Source organism: Pristiophorus japonicus, chromosome 15 (assembly GCF_044704955.1).
Source record: "Pristiophorus japonicus isolate sPriJap1 chromosome 15, sPriJap1.hap1, whole genome shotgun sequence".
NCBI lineage: Eukaryota > Metazoa > Chordata > Chondrichthyes > Pristiophoridae > Pristiophorus > Pristiophorus japonicus.
Window position 1 is genome coordinate 83,687,216 of NC_091991.1, and position 6,779 is coordinate 83,693,994.

Consider the following 6,779-nt stretch of genomic DNA (forward strand, 5'->3'; position numbering starts at 1 on the left):
GTGTCTTTTTGGGGACTGGGGAGAAACTTCAAAGATTTTTCCCCCTCGAGGTGTACAATTTTTTTTAAAAGCTAACATAAAAGGGATGAAGGAAGTGCTGAAGGAAAGAATTGCATTTATATTTAAATACCTCAGGGCGTCCCAAAGCTCTGTACAGCCAATAATGCACATTTGGAGTGTAGTCACTGTTGTAGGAAACGCGGCAGCCAATTTGTGCACAGCAAGCTCCCACAAACGGCAATGTGATTACCAGATAATCTGTTTTAGTAATGTTGGTTGAGGGATAAATATTGACCAGGACACCGGAGATAACTCCCCTGCTCTTCTTTGAAATAGTGCCACGGGATCGTTTATGTCCACCCGAGATGGTGCTTGGTCAATTTAACATCTTGAAAGATAGCACCTCTGGCAGTGCAGCACTCCCTCAGTATGGCACAGGTATCGGTCTTGATTATGTGCTCAAGTCTCAAGGTTGGAACTTGAACCCAGACGTGAGAGGGCCACCACAGTGCTATGGCTGAACGGGGAGTGATGAGGATAAATGGAATAGCTTAAAAAACCTGTCGCAAGATTTTAAAACTGTTTGCTTCCACCTCTGCAACATTGCCTGCCCCTCCCTAATCAGACGCTCCCCATCACTGAAACCTTCGTTGACTCTTTTGTGAGCTCCAGTATTGACTCCGTTGTTGCCCTCCTAAGCTGCAGCTTACAGAAAGCCCAACATGTCCTAAACTGATGATACTTGTGCTCTGTCCCACACCAAGCCCCATTGACCCATTGCCCATGTCCTTGTCGCTTCAATGCCAACACATCACATTCATCATCATAATCCTTGTTAACAAACTCCTCCATGGCCTCATCCCTCCCTACCTCTGCAACCTCTTTCAGCCCATCCCGGCTTATGTCCTTTAGTCCTCTGACTCTGGACTCCTGTGTATCCTTCCAACATGGGTGGCATCTGCACAGATGAACTAGAATGAATCAAATAACCTTCCTTTGCCGTATCTACCTTGTGTTGAGATAAAGTTGGTCTTCTAACCCAGAAGATTGTGGATTCATGTTTGATAAAAGATGTTAATGACAATTTTATACCATGATACCTTCAGATTTGACAATTCCATGCTCTCCTATTAACCTTCCATCCTCCACCCTCTATAAACTCCAACTAGTCCAAACACTGGCATTCATATCCGGTCCTGCACCATGTCCCACTTAGCCAGCACCCCCTCCTTGCTGATCTACACTGAGTTCCCGTCCTCCAGTGCAGTAAATTAAAAATCTTTGCCCTTGACTATAAATCCTTCCAAGACCTTGCCCAACCCTATTTCTGCAATTTCCTCTGGCCCTATATCCAGCCCCCCACCCATCCCCCCACTCTAAATCTATATAGCGTGTCAGCTGTTGCTCAGTGGGTAATACCCTTGCCTCTGAGTCAGAAGGTTCTGGCTTCCAAGTCCCATTCCAGCGACTTGAGTGCAAAAATCTAGGTTGACACTCCAGTGCAGCACTGAGGGAATGCTGCACTGTCAAAGGTGACATCTTTCAGATGAGACATTAATCTGAGGCCCCGTCTGTCCTCTCAGATGGATGTAAAAGACCCTGTGCCACTATTTCAAAGACGAGCTGGGGAGTTTGTCCCAGTGTCCTCGCCAATAATGATCCCTTAACCAACATGACAAAAACAGATTATCTGGTCATTTTATCACATTGCTGTTTGTGGGATTTTGCTGTGTGAAAATTGGCCGTCATGTTTCCTATAATCGTGACTCTACTTCAAAAGTACTTCATTGGCACAAAAGTGCTTTAGGAATTTCTCAAAGCTGCTATATAAAAGCAAGTTTTTCTTTATGAGTGGCAGTCCATGAGCAGAAAAGATTGCCCCATCTGCCCTCTCGGGTAGATGTAAAAGATCCCAAGGCACTATTTCGAAGAAGAGCAGGGGAGTTATCCCCAGTGTCTTGCCCAATATTTATCCCTCAGTCAACATCACCAGATCGCTATGTACATTAAATTGCATAGGATTACATAGGATATACGGCATGGAAACAGGACTTTCAGCCCAACCAGTTCATGCCGGTGTTTATGCTCCACTCGAGTCTCCTCCTGTCTTTCCTCATCTAACTCTATCCACATAACCCTCTATTCCCTTCTCCTTCATTGCTTGTCCAGCCTCCCCTTAAATGCATCGACACTATTTGCTTCCACTACTCCCTGTAGCAGCGAGTTCCACATTCTCACCACTCTATGCGTAAAGAAGTTTCTTCTGAATTCCCTATTGGATTTATTGTGACTATCTTATATTGATGGCCTCTAGTTATGCTCTTCCCCACAAGTGGAAACATTCTCTCTGTATCCACTCTATCAAAATCTTTCATAATTTTAAAGATTTCGATTAGGTGACCCTTCAGCCTTCTCTTGAAAAGAGACCCACCCTGTTCATTCTTTCCTGATATGTATGCCCTCACATTTCTGGTATCATCCTTGTAAATCTTCCCTTCCCTCTCTCCAGTGCCTCTATATCCTTTTCTATATCCTTTTTATAATATGGCAACCGGAACTGTACGCTGTGGTCTTAAGCGTGGTCTAACCACGGTTCGATACAGGTTTCGCATAGCTTCCCTACGTTTCAATTCTATACCTCTAGAAATAAACCCTAGTGCTTGGTTTGCTTTTTCTATGGCCTCGCTAACCTGTGTCGCAACTTTTAGTGATTTGTGTATTTGTGCTCCGAGATCCCTTTGTTCCTCTACCCCACCCAGACTCTCACCCTCCAAGTAATAAGTGACCTCCATATTCTTCCTACCAAAATGTAATACCTCACATTTAGCTGTGTTGAACTTCATTTGCCAATTAAATGCCCATTCTGCAAGTTTATTAATGTCCTACTGTAATTTGTCACAGTCCTCCTCAGTATTGACTATCCCCCCAATTTGGTGTCATCCGCAAATTTAGAAATTATGTTTTTGATTCCAAAGTCTAAATAATTAATTTAAATTGTGAACAACAGTGGTCCCAGCACTGATCTTGTGGAACACCACTACCCACCTTCTGCCACTGTGAATAGCTACCTTTTACTCCTACTCTCTGCTTTCTGTATTGAAACCAGCTAGCGATCCATTCTGCTGCTTGTTCCCTGACTCCGCATTCTCTGATCTTACCATTGTCTACTTTCTCTGTGACCTCTTCAAAAAATTCTATGAGGTTGGTCAAGCAAGACTTTCCCTTTTGAAATTATTGCTGATTAGTCATTACTATATTTTTGGTTTCTATATGTTCTTCTATTTTCTCCGTTAGTAGGGATTCCATTATTTTTCCTACCACCGATGTTAAGCTGACTGGTCTATAATTCCCATGACATGTTCTATCCCCCTTCTTAAATATAGGTACCCTGTATTACATTAGCTATCTGCCAGTCCTCTGGCACTACACTCTTTTCTAACAAATTATTAAATAAGTGTAGTAATGCCTCTGCTATCTCTTCCCTAGGTTCTTTTAAAATGCGTGGATGCAATCCATCCTGACCAGGGGCTAGATTTTCCACTTTTGTGCATACCGTCCAAAAATGGGCGATATTTCCGGCGTGGGCGCTAAAAATGGGTTTTCAGATCGCCGGCTTCTCGCCCATTCTCAAAACACCTAGTCTCCATTTTTGAAATTACCACGAGCAATATGAAATGGGCGGTAGCGTTAAGTCTCTCTGACTTTCTGCCGTAAAGTGTCGCTGTCCTTAGTAACGGCATGGCGACGCTCGATTCCTGCGATTCAGGAGGTCAAGGGTCATCATGACATGCGCAGAAGAGGAGACAGAGAGAGAGGGAGCTGAGAGGGACTGAAAGCGTGTATGGGTGTGGTGTGTGCTTGTTTGGCTGTTGTGGGAGGCACGAGGGAGATTCACCAACAGCAAAAAGGCTACTAAGCACCAAGAACATAGTTAGCAGTGCGTTTTTGTCAAACAAATAAGATATAACATGGAAGGGATGGAGGAGGCCCTGGAGCTGATAGCCAGGAACACTGGTGGCAGAGGGCTCCCAGTGGTCCCGGAGCGCAACACTGCACCCCAAGATGCCGCACATCCATTGCCAACCACACGACAGCCAGCAGCAACATCTTGCTTCTAGCTCGGAGCACGTTCCCACCTCAGGACCGTCCTCTCCTGTATCCGTCCAAGCAGCGGTTCGGCCACCATTCTCCCCCGCGCCCCCCCCCCCCCAATGAAGCATCGCCTGAGGAACTCCTCGGCCAGTTGGCTTGGAGTCAGGAGGAGTAGGGGAAGGGGTAGAGGTGGGGAGGAGAAGCGGGGGGGGGGAGAGGGGGGGAAGGGTTGGCTTTTACAGAAATACTAATGATTTCAGACAACTGTTCGGTTTAAATGTTATTTATTTAACAAAACCTTCTTGCGCATTGGCTCAGATAGCTGCACCGTTACACGCTGGTGATTCCTTAACATCAAGGGTATAATTACACTTAACTTCAATCAACTTAAACTTTTTAACTGTCACCGAGGTGATGCCCACCATTGATGTATGACCTGCACACCCAGTAGTGTGTCAGCCTTATAAATAACACCAATGTTCTTTCAGGTAAACCACTCATTGATGAGCTCCTGACATAAGGCTCTTTGCACCTATAATGCCACCACGGGCCCTTTCATGCAGTCTGCAGGGGGGCGGGGGCATGGCTTCGGCGTCAGCCTGATTGTGTGGGCCGATGTCAGAGTCTGCCTCCTCATCCTCCTCTTCCTCTCTCTGGTGAGGTGGACTGTCAGACTCATCAGGCAATTCTTGCCCCCTCCTGATAGCCAAGTTTTGCATCATGGAGCACACCACCACAAATTGAGCTACCTGCTCAGGGTGGTATTGGAGGGTGCCTCCTGAGTGGTCCAGGCATCTAAAGCGCTGCTTAAGCACTCCAATGGTTTTCTCCATGATATTGCGAGTGGCTCTGTGGCTCTCGTTGTATCGCCTCTCGGCTTCGGTGTGGGTGTCACGCAGGGGGCTCATCAGCCAGGTGGCGAGGCCATATTCTTTGTCACCAAGCATCCAGCATTGACCTTGTGGCTGATTGTTAAACAAGTCACATACAGTGCTCTCACGCAGGATGTGAGCATCATGGATGCTGCCCGGAAATTTAGCATTCACTGCCATAATAATTTGCTGGTTGTCAACAACCAGTTGGACATTCAGGGAATGGAATCCCCTGCGGTTCCTGAAAACCTCAGCAGTTAGATGCAGGAAGAATGTTCCCAATGTTGGGGAAGTCCAGAACCAGGGGACACAGTCTAAGGATAAGGGGGAAGCCATTTAGGACCGAGATGAGGAGGAATTTCTTCACCCAGAGAGTGGTGAACCTGTGGAATTCTCTACCACAGAAAGTTGTTGAGGCCAATTCACTAAATATATTCAAAAAGGAGTTAGATGAAGTCCTTACTACTAGGGGAATCAAGGGGTATGGTGAGAAAGCAGGAATGGGGTACTGAAGTTGCATGTTCAGCCATGAACTCATTGAATGGCGGTGCAGGCTAGAAGGGCTGAATGGCCTACTCCTGCACCTATTTTCTATGTTTCTATGTTTCTATGTTTCTATCCTGAAAAGGTGCCCGCATCACGATGTGCGTACAGTCTATTGCTCCCTGCACCTTGGGGAAGTTTGTAATTCTGGAGAATCCTAGAGCCCCCTCACTCTGTGCCTCCCTGGTCATAGGGAAGCTGATCAAGTCCCTCCTCCATGCATACGGGGCTTTAGTGACCTGTCTAATGCAGCAATGTGTGGCATGATGAGACAGTCCGCAAATGTCGCCAGCTGTGGCCTGAAAAGAACCCAAGGTGTAGAACAACAGTGCCGTGGTGACTTTGACCTCGACGGACTGTGCAGTACTGATGGTGTTGGCAGGCTGCAGATATCCCCTTTTGAGCTGGCATACCTCAATGATAACCTCTTTGTGGAATCGCAGTCTCCGAAGGCAGGTGGTGTTGGGCAAGTCGAGGTAAGAATGCTTCTCCCTGTATTTGTGGGGGGTGTAACATCTAGTCCTCCTCATCAGTCTGGCACATCTTACATTGGGCACATAATGCTGTGGAGCGTACCTTCGGCGATCTCGTGTCTGCTGCATGTAATTGGTCATCAAGAGAGGGTGAGAAAGGACAGGCCTCATTGCAATAGCTCTCTGTTTTCCACCGATTGGTCACAAACAATGAATGTCCTGACAAAGACACCTATTTAATTCCAATTGGTCACAGTGTGGTCAAGATGTTTTTAGAGATGTTCACATCATCTCCAATGACCTCCAGAGTACATCCGAACTCCCCCGAGGTTGAAGCACAGCAGCCTTTGAAAGGATGCGTCGGAATGTAGAACATGGTGTCCATAATGCTGTGATTAGTTCCAGTTAGTTCCACTTTTTCTGGGTGGTTTTTTGGGCGAGCGATATTGTGGGCAATATGTGTGCGAGGTGGTGAAAGTGACGCTGAGCGATCTCATGGCTGCTAGTTTCAGTAAATATGCTCTTTATGACAAAAAAAAGTGGGCGGGCGGTATTATTGAATCTTGGCGTTAAATCAGTGCGGAAATTAACACTGGGCGATATTATTGGCGTTGATTTCGCCCATTCTTATGATTCTGTCGAAAAAAAGTGGGCGGGCAGTATTATTTGTTCCCGGCGTTAAGCACATGGGGAAAGTAACGCTCGGTGATAATTTTCCGAAAAATGCCCGTCAGTTTCCATTTTGTGGCTAAATGGGCGCTATATGGGCATTATATATCATTTCAGCGGTAAAATGGGC